The sequence below is a fragment of the Pelobates fuscus genome, chromosome 12 (genome assembly GCF_036172605.1).
Source record: "Pelobates fuscus isolate aPelFus1 chromosome 12, aPelFus1.pri, whole genome shotgun sequence".
NCBI classification, from domain to species: Eukaryota; Metazoa; Chordata; class Amphibia; order Anura; family Pelobatidae; genus Pelobates; species Pelobates fuscus.
This window is the reverse complement of record NC_086328.1, coordinates 106,324,634-106,349,139: the sequence shown is the minus strand read 5'-3', so window position 1 is coordinate 106,349,139 and position 24,506 is coordinate 106,324,634.

Sequence of the window (24,506 nt, the reverse complement as noted above, 5' to 3'; positions counted from 1 at the left end):
ATACTCTATCCTAATCCTCCTTGATCTTTCTGCTGCCTTTGACACTGTTGATCATCAACAGCTTCTTCACATTCTTCATAACTTTGGTCTACGAGATACTGCTCTCTCCTGGTGCTCCTCCTACCTCTTCCAGCGCTCTTTCAGTGTTTCTTTCTCTGGTTCTGCCTCTTCTCCCCAACCCCTCTCTGTCGGCGTCCCCCAAGGTTCTGTCCTCGGCCCCCTATTGTTCTCTATCTATACTGCCTCCCTTGGTAAACTCATCAGCTCCTTTGGTTTCCAATATCATTTATATGCAGATGACACGCAAATCTACCTGTCCTCCCCTGATCTCTCTCCGCCCACCTTGACTCGTGTTTCTGACTGCCTCTCTGCTATTTCCAACTGGATGGCTGCTCACTTCCTTAAACTCAACCTGTCCAAAACAGAACTTCTATTTTTTCCTCCCTCAAGTGCTGCTACTCCTGTGTCTGTCTCCATCCAAGTCAACGGCGCTACTATCACCTCTACCTCACAGGCTCGCTGCCTAGGGGTTCTTTTCGATTCTGACCTCTCTTTTACTCCCCATGTCCAATCGATAGTCAAATCCTGTCGCTTCCAACTCAAGAACATAGCGCGCATCCGCCCATATCTAACGCCAGACGCGGCTAAGATACTGGTTCATGCTGTTGTTCTCTCTCGCCTCGACTACTGCAATCCCCTTCTCACCGGTCTTACATGTTCCCAGCTTGCACCGCTGCAATCTATAATGAATGCGGCTGCGAGGCTTATTTTCCTGTCCGGTCGCACCTCCCACGCCTCCACACTCTGTCAGTCCCTGCATTGGCTTCCAGTTAGATATAGGGCCCAATTCAAAATGCTGGCGCTTGCTTACAAATCCCTACATAATGCTGCTCCAACATACCTATCCTCCCTCATACACAAGTATGTCCCGTCGAGACCCCTGCGCTCAGCCCAAGACCTACGCCTATCCTCTGCCCGGATCCCCACCTCTGACGCTCGCCTTCATGACTTCTCTAGGGCTGCACCTATTCTGTGGAACTACCTTCCCTCGTCAATCAGACTTTCACCCAGCCTCCACTCCTTCAAAAAATCTTTGAAAACTCACTTCTTCATTAAAGCTTATCAATTAAACTGCCAGCAGGTTTCTCATCCCCCACCGCATGACTCCTCTCCTGCAACTGTCAAAAATGACCTACCAATCACTCAATAAACCCTTCTCTAACAAACTATTTAATTCCCCTACTTTAACCCTTTGTATCACTATACCCCACTCCCTCTAGCATGTAAGCTCATTGAGCAGGGCCCTCAACCCCCTCTGTTCCTGTACGTCCAGTGGTCTGATCTCAATTATGTGTCGGTTAGTCCACCCATTGTACAGCGCTACGGAATTTGTTGGCGCTATATAAATAATAAAATAATAATAATAATTATAACTCGCTGTATTACAGCACATAGCATCATTATAACTCAGCGGATTCATAGCATTCTGTATTCTAGTTTATTATATTTCACTGTATTACAGCACAGAGCATTATTATAACTCGCTGTATTATTATTATTGTATTATTTATATAGCACCATCAGATTCCGTAGCGAGGTACAATAGGTGGACTAACAGACATGTAAGCTTATTATAACTCGTTGTATTACAGCACAGAGCATTATTATAACTATCTGTATTACAGCTCAGTGTATTATAACTCAACTGATTCATAGCATGCTGTATTAGAGCTTATTATAACTCGCTGTATTACAGCACAGAGTTTTATTATAATTTAGCGGATTTATAGCATGCTGTACTCTAGCTTATTATATCTCGCTGTATTACAGCACAGAGCATTATTATAACTCAGCGGATTCATAGTATGCTGTATGATTGGTTCATTATATCTCGCTGTATTACAAATCAGCGTATTATTACATCTCAGTTTATTATAACTCAGCGGATTCATAGCATGCTGTATCATAGTTTATTATATATTGCTGTATTACAGCACAGAGCATTATTATAACTCAACAGATTCATAGCATGCTGTATCACATTTTATTATATCTCGCTGTATTACAGCTCAGCGTATTATTACAGCTCAATAAAACTCTTAAATTGGCTGTTATGCTGTGTTTTTTCATACAGCTTGGTGCCTCTCTTTTAACTTCTGTTAAATCAATCCAAAAAGTAAATTTCCTGTAAAAAATAAATAAATCCCACCTTCTGTTCCTTCTTGCTGGAACGTTCCTACGCTTGGCATTTCTCTGTTTTTCTAGATATATTATTGATGATTCAGTTGTTGATTTGAACATTTTCTGCTATTTTTTTGTACTAGTATAAAGATTATTTAAGGTTGCTGGCAGCAGCCGACTCTTAACACTGCAGCGTTGGGAAATCATCGTCTCGGCAATAATAAATGCATGATGGAAACACTGAGGTTTGTGTTGGTACTTGGTAGACAGTAATGTTGTCTGATCACCAATATTGCCATATGTTTGCTTAGCTACTGGTCGCTGTCCAACGCTCACATGTTCCAGCGAATTACTGCTTGCCTTGTGATGGAATCGGAAGCAGCTGTGCGTCCATCAAAACAGGCTTATAGGAATGATGTGACAAATGACAAAATAATAAACTCACTGGAAAAAAAAAATGGGAACATTTTGGTATGAAAAAATAAATAAAATAAACAAAATATCTGCCAAACTAGAAGAGAATTTCTCGTTTTTTGCTATTTACGGCTATAATTTGCAATTCCCTTGTTAATTCTTCGCAATTCCCATTTTAGTTAATATTTTCATAATTCCCCAATACAGGAAATGCTAAACGCTTAAGGTATTATGGGAAACACAGACAATTTACTGTGAATCTTCACAGTCTTCACCATCAAGCAAATAAAATCTCCTGAATCCAGCTCTAGAAAAGGCCCACTACACTCACGCAGCCCACTTCTTCTTGTCGTTTGTGTCATACAATGTCATTTTAGAGTGTCGGCAATATTTACATTGCTTGTCTAAACACTCCTCTAGTGTCTATCTACCTGACAGTCACTAGATGGCGCTGCCACAACCGAGTTAGGCTGGATTCAGTGCTTCTCTGTGAGAAGCATTTGGCTGGAGTAGAGTGGCGCTTAGCACACATGCACTTCTTGTCCACAATATTTCTCTGTTAGAAGCACTGCACTGGTTGAGAAGACGAAGAGGAAAAAATACCAAACGGGAGAGGAAGCGGACTTATAGAGAACATTAGTTTTGGGACTATAGTTTCCCTTTACGGTGTTGACATATATTGTGCACATTATTTTAACCCCTTAATGACCAAACTTCTGGAATAAAAGGGAATCATGACATGTCACACATGCCATGTGTCCTTAAGGGGTTAAATATAATGTCCTTAGCAAGCACATTACATAACAACGTAAAACCACAGCATGATTTGTATCGTGTTTTGTGGACAGAATGGAAAATAGTATCACATACGGAATTCTGCAGACACTTTGATGGCAAAACATGAAATAAACCCCACTGACATCCACTGAATATTTTATTTAGGAAATCTATTTCCAGGACACTCAGCAGCCTAAATTCTAACATCACCGTGGGATTTTCAAAGCCAAGGGGATCACATGCGAAGTGTTACATGTAGGGAACAAATTATGTTTATTTTATGAGCGGTTATGTGGAGTGTGAAAGTTTGTAAAATATCTACATACACAGGGAGCGCTGGAAGTTAAGAGGTCAAGTAGTGATGAATTAGCAATACTCTTTCACACTCTACACGCATGATTCAAAGGAGTTAACTGAAATGTAACATGTGATTCCGCTGTGATTCAAACATAGCAGCCAAGTGTCCTGCATCTGGTAGGGCAGTCCCAATTTTGGTCCACTGTCCCATGTTCTTGTTTATTAACCCCTCAACTGTCCCACCCTGGGAGCAATAGAACATTATCTAGATGATTTAATTATCTAGGATTTAACGAGCTTGGAACTGCGCTAAGTTATTTTAGCTCATTGCAGGACTTTGTCACCATGGCACCATGTACTCTGGGCTGACACACGGAATTTTCACAAACAAATATAATCTCTAATGTGAACTGCCTCACCGGCACCACCAGACGCACCTAGCTACGCCCCAACTTCATACATCTAAAACGTGGAATGAACGTTTAAACAAATCAAAAATCAATCAGCGGCACAGATAGGATAGGAGACCTCACATAAGGCAGAATTCGCTAGCCACAATAATAACTACAGTAAAATTTATAGTTCTCACACTTTTGCTTGGCGGTAGAAAGCACTGCAGCCATTAAACATTGTTAATATGAACAGCTGGTAGATCATTACCGCTAAAAATAAATAAGAAGACTAATATGTTTCCATGGTACACCTCCGCTTTTAATGTCTGCCCCTACGTACGTCTACCTGCGCGGATACCAACCACCAGTTAGTATATATCATTTTGAAAAAAGGACATAAAGGCACCTTTTCAAACTAATTACAGTTCATGTGCAAATTACCCTTAACCCCTTAAGGACCAAACTGCTGGAATAAAAGGGAATCATGACATGTCACACATGTCATGTGTCCTTAAGGGGTTAAGGGGTTATTCAATAAACAGATTATTGATGTGAATTGAAAACCAGATCAAATATTGTTGCCTAAATTGTGTGGTTAACAACTTGGCTATGGCAGTCTAAATTCTGCAATTTTATTTTTTATTTCACTACAATTTGCAGTTTAGTGATTACCCTCAGTATTTTTATACAACTGACATGCAACATTTCCTAGGTATTTGCTGAAAACGGCATACAGCATTCTTTTTTTTTTTTTTTTTTTAATTCTTTATTTTTGGTATGCAGGGATGTACAACAGTGCCTGTGCCGCCACAACAGCTTTAACAGGCTCAAGTTACATAAACATATGGTAGCAGTATTGTGGCACGATAAGTATGCATACATTTTTAGTAATATAGGTTAAACAATAATGATATACTAAGTCATGGTAAAGTAAACAGCACGTTTGAGTTTTTAGGTATATCAAGTTAAGTACATGGTAATAAAACTCTATAACATTTTCAGTGTAAAAACTTTGCACATTTTTTTTAGATTGTTAACGCTGGACACAGAGTTGTATTCAAACTGATTACTAGCAAAAGTAAGGAACTGGCTTAGCTTAAGACAGGCTATAATAAAAGTAATAAAAGTAGATAAGTTTGCAGGCTAGTTATTCAGGCTTATGCCACTGTGTGATAGAATAGCTAACATACTAGAATTATCTGGCTAGGTATACAAAACATATGAATAGAAGCTTGCCGGTATCCGAGTTTCACATGTTAGGAAGTCCTGCAGAGGTTTGGATGGGCTAGGTAGGTAAAATACGTCAGTCAGCTGTGGAAAAGTGTGTCGGTAAGTTCTTAAAGCGGGAACCATTACATGCCACTGCGAGAGGCTGCGCTTCCCATGCTTCGTGCCTCATGTCCCAAAGTGACCCCTTTATCCTATGCCCTCGAGAATGTCTTCCGTGCTGTGTTTTCCACTCAGGGGCTCACCCATCTCGGCTGTCGGGTCTGGGTGCCTCGTGGACCACCATGTCCGCCTGCTCAGGCAGTGATAGGTTGCTGTCTCCACTGGATCCCCTACCCGTGCGGTATGAGTCTCTCTGGTGTTGGGACGCCGGCTCCTACCGGTTCTGGCAGCGGATTGCACTATGGTTGGTTGCTTAGGTGAGGCTGGCTGTGTTTCGCGCCGGGTGATTGTCGTTTTCGGGCGCCGCCATTTGCTTTTCCCTGCCGGCATGAGAGGGAGTCTTCTCCTGCGCCATTTTATTTTGGCTCGCTTGGACTTTCTAGGTGAGTAGAATGGATGGAAGGGTCCTTTGCTGCCGCCGCGTGGGTGCTGTGAAGACCGGGCACCATATCTTGCTGCAGTGTTCTGTCTCACATGCAGTTCTAGCTTGTGCCAGAATGTTTGAAAGATGGCGTCCAAGTGTGCCGCATAGTCAGAGCGGTCTGCTTGGTCTCGTGTTGCGGAGTCAGGTGCGTCCGCCTTCTTGGGTGTCGCCGCTTGTGTTCTGCACGAGGGTGTCACAGCTACCTCTGCCTTGTCCAGGGCTGCGGTCGTCCAGCTCGGCAGGGACCGGGATATCCCCCACCGGTCCAGGGGGGGGGGGGGAGGCAATACAAGAGTGCTCCCTCTTCAGCCAGAGAACTGGGAGAGTGGCCGCCTCTCCTCGGCTCCCACCCGTGTAGGCCGCAGTCTGCGATGTGGTCGATTCAGCCACGGAGGGTCTCATAACGGGTATCCCCCGATGCAGCATCACCCCCTGGTTAGGGTTATCGCTATCCACAGCCGGTACGCTTGGGTGGTCGGGCGTTAACACCCAAATCTTGGCCTCAGGCTCAGGAGCTCTTAGCAGGCACCGGCATACAGCATTCTTAAAGTATTAAATGTACATAAAGGGACACTGTATCCGCTTCATTTCAATGAACGGATTATAGTGTCTGGCGTTCCTGGTGTCATCATTTTATCCAGCATTAAACAGTTTTTTAAAGTTTTAATGCAAAACGAGAGTCCCCAGCAGTCCATCCCCTCTGTGCAGCTTTGAGTAATGAGGAAGTATTAGTCTGAGCAGCAGTGGGCAACTGTGATTGGCTGAGGGTGTCATCTGACTGCTTTCAGCCTATCAAAGCGCCCATTGCTGGTATAAAATTGGTATGGCTAGGAGGAAGTGTGTAATCTCTACCTTAGCCACACCTCCAGTGGGAGTGGGGCCATGGGAAGCCAGGGACCTTCATTCAGTGTTAAACTGCTCGCAAATGGAGGGACAGTGACAGGGGACTCCAGACACTATAACAAATTGAAAGAGATAACATTGTTATAGTGACTACATTTCCCTTTAAATACTGAATAGATGTCTTTTTCCTATAGGCATTTTTGTCAAATTGCCATCTCTGACTTGTCTTGTGAGTGAGTTAGTGACTGGGACATTAAAAGAGGCACAGGCTTATTCCCCCCCACGCCCCCTCTCCCCCTCCCACCACCACCACGCTGCTTACTAACATCTGAATGCGGGTCACTAAACTGAATACGGGTCACTAAACTTTTTAGCGGTGAGCTAGTTGTGATGCTTCCTTTCTCTGACATTTCTTCACACTTTTTCTAATTAGTCGTAATGTTTATTTGGGCTGACACTAATCACTATAAAACAGTCTAAGTGATTTATTGGTTTAACCAAAATACCTTCTCCCTCTTGTAATTAATTCCAGTCTCTCATTAAACAAAATGAATGCTAGCCAGTATTTATCACAGAAAGTAAAAATAATATGTCTCAGCTCACTGTAGTCAACAACATACAGCACAATCTAATAACCAAAAAAAGAAACATCTCTCAACTGGTTAATACAAGGATTAATATAGAACAATCAGGCTGTTCTAGATATAGTTTGGAAATTATTGGGTTCCTTTCTTCCTCTGCACACACTCAGATTAAAAGTACAGAAATTCCTGATAAACACAATAAATTATCTATGATATAATCATTAGGATGGATGGGAATACAGTGTGTGTAGTAATGAGTCGCATGGCGGGTGGCCCTCTGGGGCCATTAATGTAACACACAGTCCTCTGGCTATAGGAGTAAGTGCCTTGATGGGGCCCACTAAAACCATCTAGGCAGATTTCATTTTCTTTATAATATACCTGTTTAGTGCTGAGTGGCGTGCATCTAGTCGTACTTGCGGCATCCTTACAGTGAATCTAGTAAAAGCCAACAGTGATATAGAAAGGGTAGGAGATACCTGGAAGTATCTTCTAACAGAAGCAGTAAAGGCAAACTAGGATTGAAAGAATGCTGGGGATGTGTATAAGGGTAACACAATAAAGGAATTGAAGAATGCTCGGGATGTGTATAAGGCTAACACAGTAAGGGAATCGAAGAATGCTGGGGATGTGTATAAGGCTAACACAGTAAGGGAATCGAAGAATGCTGGGGATGTGTATAAGGCTAACACAGTAAGGGAATCAAAGAATGCTCGGGATGTGTATAAGGCTAACACAGTAAGGGAATCGAAGAATGCTGGGGATGTGTATAAGGCGAACGCAGTAAAGGAATTGAAGAATGCTCAGGATGTGTATAACGCTAACGCATTAAATGAATTGAAGAATGCTCAGGATGTATAAGGCTAACACAAAGGAATTGGAGAATGCTCAGGATGTGTATAAGGCTAACACAAAGGAATTGAAGAATGCTCAGGATGTATATAAGGCTAACGCAGTAAGGGAATCGAAGAATGCTGGGGATGTGTATAAGGCTAACACAAAGGAATTGAAGAATGCTCAGGATGTGTATAAGGCTAACACAGTAAGGGAATCGAAGAATGCTCGGGATGTGTATAAGCCTAACACAGTGAGGAAATTAAAGAATGCTCGGGATATGTACAAGACTGTCATTAATAACTGATCAGTGAAATCAGGGTGAGTATTATTGACAGACTAGATGGACTGATTTACTCTTATCTAGGAGGATTCTAAATGCCATAGTTGCTTTAATGATCGTGAAATGGAATGGTTACTCAGTTATCATTACACCTCCTCTGCCAACATTCTGCATAGGAAAAAAAAAAGCATCCAATTAATCATTTTAATGAGCCAGTATATCACAGCGATGACAAAGTGGCTCTCAGGAAGTCCTTTAATAACCCAACCTCTAAATATCAGCAAACAGAGTGACACCATCTACAAAAGAGGACTTCGTTGTTTTAATGATAGCGTATCCGGCTGGCGTGAAGACAGATGCCATATATCCTTTGAGAAGCCACAGCAGGGGAATAGGAACACATGGTTAATATGTCGCTGTTGGACTGGGCAAGGCACACTCGGCACAGCTGTAACGGAGCTCCGTGTACTCCGACCGAGTACCCTCCGTTGATGGATGCTCCTAGCGCTCTCAGAGGACTCCAAGCACTGCAGACGACACCACAACCACCGCAGGCTCCACAACCGCCGTAGCTTAACTGGAGCCGCGCCGTCTTCCTTCCACCCTGGATCGGCTTCTGTCCTCCAGGACCGTGTGGGGAAGACCTCTCCTCCAGGAGAGCGTATCCGGAACAAGCTCTTAAAAGAGCTAAGTGATTAAGAGCTCAGGGGAATATGCATCGCATAGCAATCCCCAGTGTGATATAGCAGTTCCCTCCAATAACGAGACACGGCTACGTATTGAGGGTCAGAAGAGGTCTCAGGACTGGAACACCCAGCCTGCTTTTTATTAGGATAAGGTACACACAGGACACTCCCAGGGGGAGGATGAAATTAACCAATAACAGCATAGTACAGCCCACAGGTTCCCTCCCCTCAGATAAACAGTTAAACCAATTATTACATGCAATAAAAATACAGTTTTTACACACACACTGTAACTTTAAAACCATACATCCAATTTCAATAAAAGTTGCATATTCAGACTCAGCATACATCAAACATAAACCCTTCCAAAAATCAGCCAAATCCCTCCAGTGGATCAAAAGTTAGCTGGAAGTCCTTTTATGACCGACCGCAAGCACAATTTTATTAAAGACACGGAGGCTCATATTATGCATAACTCTTTCTTTATTTCCTCAGCAGCAAAGATAGAGGAATATAAATATATCAAAATGAAAGAAAAAACTGTATAGGTACACAGGCAACCAATCACATAACAGAGGAAGTGACTATATAAGGCCTGTGTCTCCCACAATCCCCCTCTTTCTTTGCTGCTTACCTCAGACAGCTAAGTATTTTGCTCTTGCTCTTGGATTTCTTTTCATGGTTTAATGTTTATGGTTTGTTGTTATTGCCTGCTATTATTGCTTATGGTTATTTGTTTCTGGTTGCCTTTATCTGTGCAACCTTCCGCTGGTGTGCTCGGGCTATCCCCTGTCCTGTGCCCTGGGTTTCCCTCTCAGCTCTTTGGTTTTTTTTTTCCCCTGCGCTCTCCCTACCCCCTGCGGGTGCCGCGCGGGACCCTGTACTGTTTTCCCGGCCGCGGCTGTTTCATCTGCCGCGGCTGTGTTTTTCTACTCTGCTGTTTCTCCTCGATCGCGGGCTGCCCGCGCGGGTAAGGTGCACGTGCCCCTTCCCCCGCCGGGAGTCGGTCCGCGATCGTTCTGTTGCACGTGCGGCGGCCATTTTGGGCGGTCCGTCTAGCTATGATCGGTCGCTCACTCTGCTACCGTGCGGTTTGTTTCCCGGTCTCTGGGTCCCCTGAGTGCACCAGCGAGCAGGTTCTTCCCTTTCCCTTGTACTTTATTGTGGGTTACTCAACCCTTCTGTTTTCGTTTATTTTAAAGGTACATTCCCTAGTCTACTATAGTTGTAATCTGTAAGATATATTTGCAAATATATTTCTCTAGCCTTTGATACTTTATTCGCTTAAAGGTATATTTCCCTATTATTTTTGCCGCCATGCAGGATAGGGATGTTGGGCCTGAAGGCACCTCTGATGATTTTAATGCTGAATAGCAAGATGCTTTCCATTAACCCTTCAGTAAAAGCTCTGTATTAAAATGGGTAATAAAAGATGAAAGTAAACATTATGTGTTAAATTAAGTTGGATGTTTGTTTTTAACACTGAGGGAGCTATGGCCTCCCATGAATTTCAGGCCCTGCTGGATGCCACTATGGCTTCTTCATTGCAAAGGCCTTTGCTTCAGCTATGGGTCCTGTTTCTTCCTCCTTCTCTCAGTCCCTGCATTCTATGCTTATGCCCTCACTAGCTACTCCTACCCCCCTGGGTGTGGGGTCCCTGCCCAGACTGTGCCTGGTGCCCATAAGGTGAAGGCTAAATCTAAGCACGTTGATTCCCACTCCTCGATGCAGGTTTTACCTGCCATGACTGACACACTGGATGTGGTCACAGACAGCGCGCACCCCACGCGCAAGAGAGCCCCTGGCCGGGCTAAAAAGGCTAGACTGTGGAAACGGGCTAAGGCCCTAGAGGATGAGTCGGATAGCGACCGGAGTGTGGAACGTGACTCTGATGCTATGGAGTATGACTCCTACGATGAGGGCGAGTCATGCGAGGAATTACCCATTACGGGTGTTACCCCTCCTGGTTCCTCTGCCATTACCCTTGGTGAGGCTAAGATCCCCACTGGGGCAGTAAGGCACTTTTCGACCCCCAGGGCTACCCCCTGTTCGACCCTGACGACCTTCGCTACCCACGGTCAGCAGAATGGGTCCCTCCGGACCATATTGCCCAATGTGTGGCTAAACGCCTGCGTACCCCCCTCTCCCAGGAGGGTCGCAACAAGCTACGTGCCAAGTGCCCTAGGCCCTCTCTCCCGGGCTCGGCCTGTAAGACTCCGGATATTGATACCCATGTTGCCCAGTTCCTGAACAAGTCAGGCTGGAAGCCCAAAAAGGGGTTTGATTTTTCCCTCAAGGGATGCCAAGATAAAATATTAGATACCCTGGGCCCCCTGTCAATATTGTATGAACTGCTAGATGCCGCTAGAGCGGGGGATTCCGTTTTGGATGTAGATGTGGCCATTGGATGGGTCCAGAGGGCGATCTGCCTTTTGGGGAACGCAAATACCGCCATGTCTTCGGAAAGGCGTAAGGCGATTCTCCTTAAAGAGCGACCCCAAATTGGCTGCCATGTCGGCGGCGGAACCTGACCCCTCTGAAGAGGGTTTATTTTTCGGAACCTCCTTTGTTAAAGACCTAGGTTCCTATGTGAAGACCTTTAGCGGCCATAGACAAGGCCCAGGCAAACATGAAACGCATGTTCGCACCCAAGGTTTTCGGAGGGGCCGGGGCGTAGCAGGAACTGTCCACCCGGCCGCGGCTTCCGAGGCTCGTTTCGAGCCACCAGAGGTTCCTTCTTTCCTTCCTGAGGATTTCAGGATACGAGGACACCTCCCTTCTTCCCGGCCGGAGGGAGATCCTGGGGCTCCAGATACCCCCGCGGTGCCACTTCGGGCAGACGTCCTTGTGGCAAGTACCCCTTTTTTCCCCTCTCGATCATGTACGGGTGGCGGGGAAGCTAGCCTTTGTTTTAACGAGGGTGGTCGGAAATAACTTCAGACGCTTGGGCTCTGCAATGTGTGAAGGGTTATCACCCGGAGTTCGTTTCTATGCCTGTCCAAGTTTCCATCCCCAGAGGGTTGTCCCTCCCGCTGGATCAAGACGAAATTATTTCTGCGGAGGTGGAATAGATATTCACGAAAGGTGCCATAGAGGAGATGCCGTTGGCCTCTCCGGGCTTCACGAGCAATCTTTTCCTGGTGCCAAAGAAGGGAGGCGGGGTCCGCCCTGTGATTACTTACCTGGACGACATTTTGATCATGTCCCAGTCCAGGGACTCCTTACTGTTACACTTGGATTGGACGATCAACCTCCTCCAGAACTTGGGTTTTCTGGTCAACTGGGACAAGTCGGTCATGACCCCTTCACAGTCGATAGAGTTCCTGGGTTTCCAAGTGGTTCCCATCAGGCAGCTCCTGTACTTGCCGGATTACAAGATGAAGACCATTCAATAGGAGCTCCAAAGGGCTCTTCGGGTGCCGGATAGGTCCGTCAGACAACTGGCAAGGATTATCGGTCTTCTGGCGGCTTCTATTCAGGCGATATTTCCGGGCCCGCTACACTACCGTGGCCTCCAACGGCTCAAAGGTTCACACCTCCGTTCAGGTCATTCTTACGAATCCCGGATACGACTGGACGAGGAATCCAGAGACGAGATGGTGTGGTGGTTGGCCCACATGGAGACCTGGAACGGAAGAGCCATCTTCAGTTCGATCCCGGATATCGTAATCGGATCCGATGCCCGCTTACACGGCTGGGGTGCTCGTTGTGGAGACGTTTCCGCGGGAGGCAGATGGTCCGACATAGAGAAGTCCTTACACATCAATTATCTGGAACTTCTGGTGGGGGACTTCGCGATCCGCAGCCTGACCCCGGACCGAGCGAACTGCTGCGTTCTCCTCAAGATGGACACCGTGTCGGCAGTCCGGTACATAAATCACCTGGTGGGAACAAAGTCCAGAATGTTGGCACTGTCGGCGAAGGACTTTTGACAATTTTGTCTTCTCAACAATGTCTCGGTGCAGGCGGAACACATCCCAGGTCTGGACAATTCGGGAGACTTGGGGGTTTGACGCTTGCACGTTTTCCGTATTCCAAGGTCTGGACAGTCTATGGGGACGGTTCGAGTTGGACCTATTCGCTTCATGCCTGAACACTCACCTCCCGGAGTTTTACAGCTGGAGGCCGGATCCGGCAACTGTGGCGACGGATGCTTTTCTCCAGGAATGGACACCAGGCCGCCTATATGCCTTCCCACCGTTCAACATGATCGCTCGCATGATCTCGAAGTTGATTAGTCACAATTGTTCCCTGACGCTGATCACACCTCTGTGGAGATCCCGTCCATGGCTTCCACGCTTGATGGGGTTGTCGGTGGACTACCCCTGACTGATTCCGAACTTCCAGGACCTTCTTCTGGACCCGGATGGGAACTCGCACGGACTGGTACTCGGTCATCAGTTACCTCTGATGGCGTGGCTCCTTTCAGGGGATCCTGGGTTGTCCCGAATGTTTCGCAGTCTACTCGCACGCTCCTCGATAACGCCTGGGCTCCAGGTACGAGATCGGCCTAATGCTCTTCATGGAACTCATGGTCTGGTTGGTGCATGGAACGGGCTATGGATCCCGTATCTGCCCCTCTCCATATGACTTTGGAGTTCCTCACATTTCTGTTTGATTCGGGCAAGGCGTATCAACCTTTTCTGTTCCGCTATATCAGCTGGACATAGTGATTTGGATGGTTCGCCCGTAGGCAAGCACTCTTTCGTGTGTCGCCTTTTCAAGGGCATTCGCCTCGCTCGCCCTCCCAAAGCTCGTTTCTCTGCCTTTTGGGACGTTAACGTGATGGTACAGTTTTCTGTCGTCATGGTATCCTAACCAAGATTTGACCCTTTAGCAATTGTCCTCCAAGTTGGTCATGTTGCTTTGTTTGCTTTCGTGTAAGAGGGTCTCCGACGTCAGGGTCCTTGACTGGGACACCATTGTTTTCACCCTGGAGGGTGTTAGCTTCAACATATTCAGGAGGACAAAATCAGCTTCTAAGTCGTTTGTGTATCCTAGATTCTCAGGGAGTCCGGCACTCTGTCCAGTGGATTGCCTAAAGGCCTATCTAGAAGCTACCCAGCCTCTACGTTCTTCGGATTCGCATCCCTTGTTCATTTCTTTTCGTGCACCTCACCGACCTGTTTCAACGCCAACGCTGGCGCGTTGGGTAAGATGGCTCCTGTCTATGGCGGGTATAGACACCTCTGTCTTCACGCCGCATTCGGTTCGAGGGGCTATGGCTTCGAAAGCGTCTACAGTTGGATGTCGTTTGGAGGACATTATGCGAGCAGCGGATTGGTCTCGAGAGTCGACCTTCAGCAATTTCTACTTCAGACCTATTGTGCACATCGCATCTCAGATGATAACACAGCTTTGAACTTGCATAATATGAGCCTCCGTGTCTTTAATAAAATTCCCAGATTTTACTATTAACATGACGTAAAGTCATGATTTTATTAAAGACACGGAGGCGAGTATTATTCCCTCCCACCCTCCCAGTGTGGGGTATGGGGTGAGATGCGATTGGCATATTCAGGTATGTTGAGATTTGGTCTGTTTTTCTTTGAATTTCATGTATTCTGTATGGTTATATTGATTAATTATGTCTATTATATTTTTCAGATTTCAGTTTTGTCATATGAATAATCAACAGTCTGTTTTGGTAAGCCCACAGTTTGGAGTTTGGTTATTACCATATTTCTCTCTCTCTTTTAGCTTGAAGTTATCGAATTGTTTCCGGTTTTGGCCAAGTGGGATATCGTTCTTCTTACCTGGTCTTCGGTTTTCGCAAGAAAGAGGGGGATTGTGGGAGACACAGGCCTTATATAGTCACTTCCTCTGTTATGTGATTGGTTGCCTGTGTACCTATACAGTTTTTTCTTTCATTTTGATATATTTATATTCCTCTATCTTTGCTGCTGAGGAAATAAAGAAAGAGTTATGCATAATACTCGCCTCCGTGTCTTTAATAAAATCATGACTTTACGTCATGTTAATAGTAAAATCTGGGAATTTCCTGCCCAAAACAGTTCCATAGATTTGGGCTGTGCGGTCGGTCAATTTCATGCGAAAAAACGACTAAGTCCCATTTCGAACGGGACTTAGTCTCTGGAGCTGCAAGTTCAGTATGGGAGAAGGTAAGGGTCAGCGGTGTTCGGCAGAATGTGTAGCCGATTTTGGTTCCACAGAATCGTTAGCATACACCGCTGACCGCATTCGAGGAAACCAAGATGGCCGCCGCCACGTGCAATTGACCGGCAGTAACCTCACAACGTGGGAGGTAAATTGCCTGCACACTTTAGCTTCTGGGTGGTCTGCCTGTGTGGTACTTGGTTCAGTAAGCCCTATTTACTGAACCAAGTGGGAGAAAGCCAGGGGCAAGTTATTTTACAGGTCTGGGGACATAGTCTTAAAGGGGCATTGTTCAGCAAAGTCACAATATGTCCCCAGACGGTTCTTAAAGGGCCATACACACCCAATAAATGTTAATAAGTTTTCAGGGGCACAATCTTCCAGGGGCCATAGTCATGAGGCAGGAGGCTGGCAAACATGCTTCTCCACAATCCAGGGAAGCAGGGCAATTTCTCATTTAAAGGGCCAGTTACAAATAGCGATTTGTAACAACAGCATTTAAATTAAATTCACCAATTAAACAACTGACAACTTCGTACAGAAAAATCTCAGTTGAAGACTTAGACCAGGGGTAGGCAACCCTCATCACTCCAGATAATGTGGACTATCTCTCTTGATAATGCTCTTACAGCCATATTGCTGGCAATGCATCAGTGGAGGTGTAGTCCCCAACATCAGGAGTGACGAAGGTTGCCTACCCCTGACATGGTCATTACGGGGGAATGTGGGAGGAAGAAGTCCAGCTCGCTAAAGCTGGTGAAGGGGGCTGAAGAGTATTAGACAGCTGCTTCTTAAGGAAAGCTAATTAGTATAATGCTCCATCAGGATGGTTAGAGGAAGGGTGGGATATTCCCCATGTGACTGTCCGGAAGGAATACTGGGGAACAGCATTTTACTGCACACCCCTCTTTCAGTTAGGTAGAGTCACAGGATCACACTGAATGACTGGCTGTGCAGAAAGAGCTTGTTTCCAGTTGTACTTTCATTGAGATACCAGAGAGCACCAGCTGTATGAAGTTCATGGACAGAGAGGAGAGGACATAACATAGTAAAGTGGGATATGTCATCACAAATTTCTGTTTGTGCCAGTGTCATTTTAACCTTTGTTTCTGGAACCTAGCAGCACCCATGGTTTAAGAGTTTTTTCCAATTCAACTATTTTGGGCTTAATTTTACAAATCCATCAATTCTCAGCTTCGTGAATACACCCCATAGCATAATACTATCAATGCAAAAGGAGCCAATCAGTAGACAATGTTAATATAAAAAAAAATGTCTGGTTGGCTACGGTCCTTGATTAGACTAACATATATAAAGTACTGCCTGATAGGACTACTGCCCTGGCTTTTGGAGACCTGAGAATTGACCGTACTATGTAGGAAGCTTATCGTCAAAGTGATCACTGTACCCACCTTGTATGCCTTTAGTAGGGTTTATGTCATTACCCATTGCCCCCACACTTGTGTTATACATGTATTTATAGTTTTTGTGCTGTATTCTATCTATTACATTTATCTTTTTTTCCCCCACAATTTCCCCTTTTGTCAATACAAATATATGTTGAATTGGGAATGGCTAGTGATTCCAAGAGGAGAAGTGGTAAGGAGCCAGACTTTGCTTGGTGTGACCTACATCTTCTGCTTGGCTGGTGATTCCAAGAGGGTGAGTTGGGAATGTGAGGAGTTAGACTTTTCTGGGTGTCGCCTAAGACTCCTGATTGGCTGTTTTTTTGCAGGAGGAGGAGTTGAGATGGTGAGGAGCCAGACTTTGTTTGGTGTGACCTATGTCTTCTGTTTGGCTGGTGATTCTAGGAGGAGGGGTTGGGAATGTAAGGAACTAGACTTTTCTGGCTGTCATCTAGGTCTCCTGATTAGCTGGTGATTCTAGAAGGAGGACTTAGGACCGTGAAGAGCTCCAATTTACTGGATGAGATCTACGTCTCCTGATTGGCTAGTGAGTCCAGGAGAAGGAAAAGCAGGTATACTTTACAACTGTCCTGAATTTTGCATTGTAGTCACAATTTCGGGCCCCGGTCCTGCTTCCCATTACTTTGGAATACCCTTCTATGGACACCAGAGACAAGTCTACAGATAGTGCAGCACATGCACATAATTAGAAATGATTGAACTGCAGTGAGTTAATTCAGGGCACTTTCCGCATATAAGAATGCTATAGCAGTGTTCAGCACACGGGTAGCCCTGGATGGGGAGCAGGTCAGCTGAATGGATGAACATTTCTTTTTGATGCACATGTATCCTCCTTGTGATATGTTACATTAGAAGGAGATCCCTAGACTGACACTGACCTTTCCTGTCCAGATCACATACCTCTCAGTGTTTGAAGATAGAAAGATTGAAACTGAATACTGGTGCTCTCCTTTTCAAGATTTCCTCTTGCCCACTATCCACCAGCTACTAAACCTTCACCCATGGTAAATGTGGAATGGATACTTCAAGCTTGCAGTGGTAATAAACATTTAGGCCTGGCTAGTAGCATAGGACCTTTAAGGTAAATCACCAGACAAAGGACAATGCATTTATGAATCTACATTTAGTAATAGGAGTTGAGACAAAATGCCAGTGTGACCATGTCCGTAGTATGGCATGTTTAAAAATTCACACACGTTAACGGTACGCAGAGATGAATGAATGCAGTGTACAATCTCATCATGTGAAAACTAAGTACCGGTACATGAAATAAGCTATTGGTATAAACATACATGAACTGAATGGGAGCAGTAATTCTGCTATTTAGAACAATTTACGTTGATTGTGCGGTGCGGTTATAAATAAAGCGCAAGATATTCATCATGAGATTGTGCACTAGGAATGACCTGCGCGACTCACAAGCTGTTCAGCCATACAGAGCTTTCTCAGTGACACCGCCTGCAGCCGGAACATGCTCAGCTCTCAGACAGAGCCGGCCGTGAGCTGTTTCTGTGTAAAAGATATGCACATTATTTACAGCTTGTTGCAGGGAGATGATGCTGAAGTTAGCTTCTTTTTCGGCCAGCTTCTTATTCGCAAGCTGAAGTTAGCTTCTTATTCGACCAGCTTCTTATTTGCAGGCTGAAGTTAGCTTCTTATTCGGCCAGCTTCTTATTCGCAAGCTGAAGTTAGCTTCTTATTCGACCAGCTTCTTATTCGCAGGCTGAAGTTAGCTTCTTATTCGGCCAGCTTCTTATTCGCAGGCTGAAGTTAGCTTCTTATTCGACCAGCTTCTTATTCGCAGGCTGAAGTTAGCTTCTTATTCGGCCAGCTTCTTATTCGCAGGCTGAAGTTAGCTTCTTATTCAGCCAGCTTCTTATTCGCAGGCTGAAGTTAGCTTCTTATTCGGCCAGCTTCTTATTCGCAAGCTGAAGTTAGCTTCATATTCGACCAGCTTCTTATTCGCAGGCTGAAGTTAGCTTCTTATTCGGTCAGCTTCTTATTCGCAGGCTGAAGTTAGCTTCTTATTCGGCCAGCTTCTTATTCGCAAGCTGAAGTTAGCTTCATATTCGACCAGCTTCTTATTCGCAGGCTGAAGTTAGCTTCTTATTCGGCCAGCTTCTTATTCGCAGGCTGAAGTTAGCTTCTTATTCGACCAGCTTCTTATTCGCAGGCTGAAGTTAGCTTCTTATTCGACCAGCTTCTTATTCGCAGGCTGAAGTTAGCTTCTTATTCAGTGATGGAAGTTAGCTTCTTATTCAGTGATGGATGATAGCTTCTTATTCACCTAACTTTTTTATTCATTCGAAATGTATGGAAATATTACTTGATTAATACAGTATTTCTATACAAACCGTATTTCTACACATTCTGATATAATAGTAAATAATGAAAACAATAAAAAGAATAATCAGCGTTATTAGCTACATAAATGAAGTTGGTTCATTCAAATTGGCTCTTGTTTCTGTAAAGTAGTACATTGTATCTTCCACCACTAAAATAAATAAATAAATAAATAACACATTTGCCATCGAGATGCCACCTTCAAATCCATGCCATTTAAACTAAATCCATCTTGGCCATGTTGACATTGATTTCTATACACTGGACACCCCTCTTTGTCATACAATAATTTTTAGCGTGAACATACCACAATTTTGATTAAAAACTGGCACCCTTAACTCAATGCATTTCAATGGGGATGTCTGAATAAGTAACCAAGGTTTTATACATCAAATCCATCTTGGCTCACCCAAAATGCCATTGATTTCAATACACTGGTAGCCCCCGTAATTACCACATTGAATATAGGACATTATTTTATACACCGCCATTACAGCTCTTGTGGTATATTAAAGGGGCACTTTCTGCGCATTGAAGTGAAGTGGTCTGGGTGCCAACTCCCATCACCCTTTATTCTGCAAATAAAATTATTGCAGTTTTTATAAACGGCAATAATTACCTTGCAGGGTTAAGTCCAACTCTAGTGGCTGTCTATCAGACAACCACTAGAGGGACTTCCGTGTTCTTAAAACACGAAAAGTGTTACAAACGACACTGGCCGTCCTCACGCTATGCATAAGGACCCCCAGCGTTGCCGAAATCCCCATAGGAAAGCACAGAATAATGCTTTCCTATGGGGAGGTCTAATGTGCGCACAGCCATTGCCACGCATGTGCATTAGGTGTCCCCCGCCGGCTAACGTTCGCAAGGGAGGAGCGTGGGCAGAGCCTGACCCAGCGCCGAGGGACATCAGTGATGGATACAGGTAAGTCAATGAAGAGGTTTTAACCCCTTCAGCAACATGGGATGGGGGGGTGGGAGGGAGGGGGCACTGCACGGATTTGTTTTCCTGGCACTGGAGAGTCCCTGCAAGCTATAAGTTGGCATCACATCATCGGTTATTGTTTACCATCAAGAGCTGCTAGGTTATTTGTATCCTTCAGCTTAACCCCTTAAGACCGCAGCCAAATGTACAAGTTGTGATCCAAACAAAACGTAAACAAAACCTGGCATTTGCGCTATATATAACTGTCCAACCGTAATTCACCTCTTTCATATTATGTGCATCCACACTTATTATATATAATTTTATTCAGGGGAAACAGGGCTTTCGTTTAACATCAAATATTTAGGTATGGGGGGGCGTGGCCTGGAAGCCGTCGGAGATGGCCGCTTAACTTCGGAGCTCCGACCCGCGCAGCATTGTAAGCAGCACTACACGCCGCAATACTCTCCCGATGGGGCGCACCAAACGGGCAGACACCCACCAGACCCCCAGGAGACCGCTGAACAGCCCGCACGCCGGTTCCCTGGACGGCTACCTGCAAACACCGAGCAGCCAGCCACGCGGCGCACAAGGCCCCAAAATGGCCGACGGCCAGTGCTCACCGCCGGAGACGGAACCCCATGCGCTATCCCTAGCGGACATAAGAGCTGATATCAGGGCCCTTACTGCAACCATGAAGGACGACCTCAAAAGTACCTCGGACACGCTCCATGAGGCAATTAGAGCGGAGGTCGCCATCTTAGGAAACGAATTGGCAGCACAAGGTAACCGCATTCAGACCCTGGAGGCCTCAGAACAGGCAATGTCTAGCCGCATAGAAGCTAATAACCTAGCAATTACCCGACAGGGGACTATCCTTCTGCACCTTAGAAGACAAGCTGAAGATCTGGATAACAGAGGGCGCAGATCTAATATAAGAGTTCGCAACCTCCCTGAATCCAACGGAGAGGAAGACGTAGAGGCTATACTCACTGCCCTCTTCAAAGGTATATTAGGCCCGGATGCACCGCAACATATCCAATTCGACAGAGCTCACAGGGCCACAAGACCGAGAAACATTGACAATTCTCCCAGAGACATTATTTGCTGCTTGCGAGAATTCAAACTAAAAGAACTGATAATGTCCAAGGCCCGCTCCAAACAGTCCTGGCCGTTTCAAGGCTCAGAAGTGGCCCTCTACCAGGACCTGTCACCCCTCACTCTTGAGGCCCGCAGGGCACTCCGGACGGTAACCCAACTTCTGAGGAGCCGCAACATCCCCTATAAGTGGGGCTTCCCCTTTAGCTTACTGGCCCGCCATGATAACGAATGGATCCCGATTCGGTGGCCTGAAGAAGTGCCGATATTCCTGAGGCGACTAGGCCTGCCGCCCACGGAGGTTGAAGACTGGATCCTGAGGCCGACAGAACCACGCCCTGGCCCGATGGCACAAAGACTTGCACGACGCCGCAGAGAAGAATCGCCGCACAGACCGCCGGCGCACCGGCCACGCAACCCGGCCCAGCAGGCTGACTAACGATTTGGCACTGAGGTGGACGACCTGGCGTCTCCCCCGGCTGGTAGGACAGAGGCATCCTTGCGACTGAGATCATGACAGCTAAGTACATTTATATTATTATACTGACAAGTATTGACTTTGACCCGAGACTATTGACTTTACTCGCCTAAAACACACGCTAGAGATGTTGGCATGGACTGACTCCCTGCGGACTGTTGCCACCCACCCGACGACATCTCCCTCACCTGAAGTGGTCAGGGGCACTCAGGGCTGCCATCAGAAATTTTGGGGCCCCTGACACAGCTCAAGGTCTGGGCCCCCTGGCGCCTGCACCCGAGTCCCCCCACCCCCCCCGAGTCCGCCCACAGGGATGCAGTGTCTGCAGGGCCGGTGCAAGGATTTTTGCCGCCCTAGGCAAAAGTAAAGTTTGCCGCCCCCCCATGTGACATCACAGTGCCCCATCCATATGATCTGCCATGTTAATTAACACAGTGCTGCAGTGCCGCCGTGTTTACAATAAAAGGCCTGCAGGGACAGGCTATAGACACCAGAACCACTGCATTAAGCTGCAGTGGTTCTGGGGACTATAGTGTCCCTTTAATGTGAGGTAAATTAAAGATTAGTGCCACGAATAATATACTAGATTGCCTACTTACAACCAGATGAGGATGATGATGGGCTTCAGCTGCCGTCTGGCTCCACTGGTCTGGTGTAGAACAGGCTCTCTGGAGGCGGTTTGTAACTGTGGTCACAAAACCACAGTGGTCACGGGAAGCAGCTCCATTTTTTGAGGGCCCTTTACACAGCTCAAGGTCTGGGTCCCAGGGTCCACCTTCATGTTCCACAGGGGTGTGTGGGGGAAGGATGTCCTGATGTGTGTAAGGAATGCATTGTGTGAATCTGTGTTTGTATGTGTAAGGGCTGCAAGGTGAGTTTGTGTATGTATGGGATGCAGTGTGTGTGTCTGTAAGGGATGCACTGAGTGTGTGGAAGGGGTGCATTGTGTGTTGCTGTGTGTAAGGGATGCATTGCTTGTGTATGTGTGTCTGTGTGTAATGCATTGTGTGTTTTTCTGTGTGCAAGGGGTGCATTGTGTGTGTGTGTGTGATGGATGTCAATCTCTCCCCCTACCCCCGTCAATTTCCTTCTTTCCCCCCCTCCAATTTCCTTATTTTCCCCCTCCCTCTCATTGCCTTCTCCCCCCTCCAATTTCCTTCCTTCTCCCCCTCCAATTTCCTTCCTTCTCCCCCCTCCCTCAAATTTCCTTCCTCTCCCCCCTCCCTCAAATTTCCTTCCTCTCCCCCCTCCCTCAAATTTCCTTCCTCTCCCCCCTCCCTCAAATTTCCTTCCTCTCCCCCCTCCCTCAAATTTCCTTCCTCTCCCCCCTCCCTCAAATTTCCTTCCTCTCCCCCTCCCTCAAATTTCCTTCCTCCTCCCTCAAATTTCCTCCCTTCCCTCCCTCTCCCCCCCACTCATTCATATTTCCTCCCTTCCCCCCTCAAATTTCCTCCCTTCCCTCCCTCTCCCCCCCACTCATTCAAATCCCCACACCCTCAAATTTCCTCCCTTCCCTCCCTCTCCCCCCCCCTCAAATTTCCTTCCTCTCCCCCTCCCTCAAATTTCCTTCCTCCCCCCTCAAATTTCCTCCCTTCCCTCCCTCTCCCCCCCACTCATTCATATTCCCCCCCAACCCCTCAAATTTCCTCCCTTCCCTCCCTCTCCCCCCCCACTCATTCATATTTCCTCCCTCCCCCCTCAAATTTCCTCCCTTCCCTCCCTCTCCCCCCCACTCATTCAAATCCCCCCACCCTCAAATTTCCTCCCTTCCCTCCCTCTCCCCCCCACCCTCAAATTTCCTCCCTTCCCTCCCTCTCCCCCCCCACTCATTCATATTTCCTCCCTCCCCCCCTCCCTCCCTCAAATTTCCTCCCTTCACTCTCCCCCCCACCCCACCCCCACTCAAATTTCCTGACACCTGGCGGGCAGCCGGTCACCTCAGGGCCCCCCAGAGGCTGGCCCTGCTGACACCCGGCGGGCGCGCGAGGGAGCACTCTCCTCTGAGTGCTTCCTCTTCAGCTCCCTCGCGCGCCGCGTACTGATGCTGGAGCCGGAAGATGACGTCATCTTCCGGCTCCGGCATCAGTACGGTGCGCGAGGGAGCTGAAGATGAAGCACTCAGAGGAGAGTGCTCCCTCGCGCGCCCGCCGGGTGTCAGCAGGGCCAGCCTCTGGGGGGCCCTGAGGTGACCGGCTGCTGGGCCCCCCAGGAGAAGAGGCTGGCCCAGTGGGAACATACCGGGGTCGCAGGGCCCCCTGCGACCCGGTATGTTCCCACTGAATGTGGGGCCCGGACGACTTAAGCAGTCCGGGCCCCCCAGGACCGCCGGGCCCATGACAACCGTTGCGGTTGTCATGCCCTGATGGCGGCCCTGGGGGCACTTACGCACCACCGAGACATTGACAGCTTGGCACTATTGAATGGAAGGGGTGGGATCCTAGACGCTCCTTGGGAGGGGGGGAGTAAGTTGGGAAATGGGACCTTGCCGCTTAATACTGTAGTGCCACTGCACCCGGATCACCGCCAAACTAGGGGTACAACCCGATGCTACTCCAGGCTCTACTGGAGGACTGAGAATGTGGGGGAGGGGGATCAGGGTAATGTTGAATGTTGGAAGGGAAAAATGCTTGAGGCGGGTGGGAGAGGGTGGGGGAGGATGAAAATGTATAATGATGGGAAAGATGGTTGTATAACACGGGGCCCACTGAGCACTGTACTTAGCACAGGAAAGTCTCGGGATCACTGGATAAGACAGGTACCATATATGGAGTGTTTAAACCCAGTGAAACCCCGGACACACATCCCAGACTTAGCTTAAACGCCTCAACCACCCCACTCTTAACGCGGACTATCCCACACTCCAGACCGCACTCGCACTGCAGAGACAGGCACCCAGGAATCACGCCCATTGTCACTGACCGACGCCTAGATGATGCGCCCCACCACCATGACGACGACGAACTGTAACGACCTGCGCTTAACCTAAAACTAACCTAACTGACTCTGACTTGCCT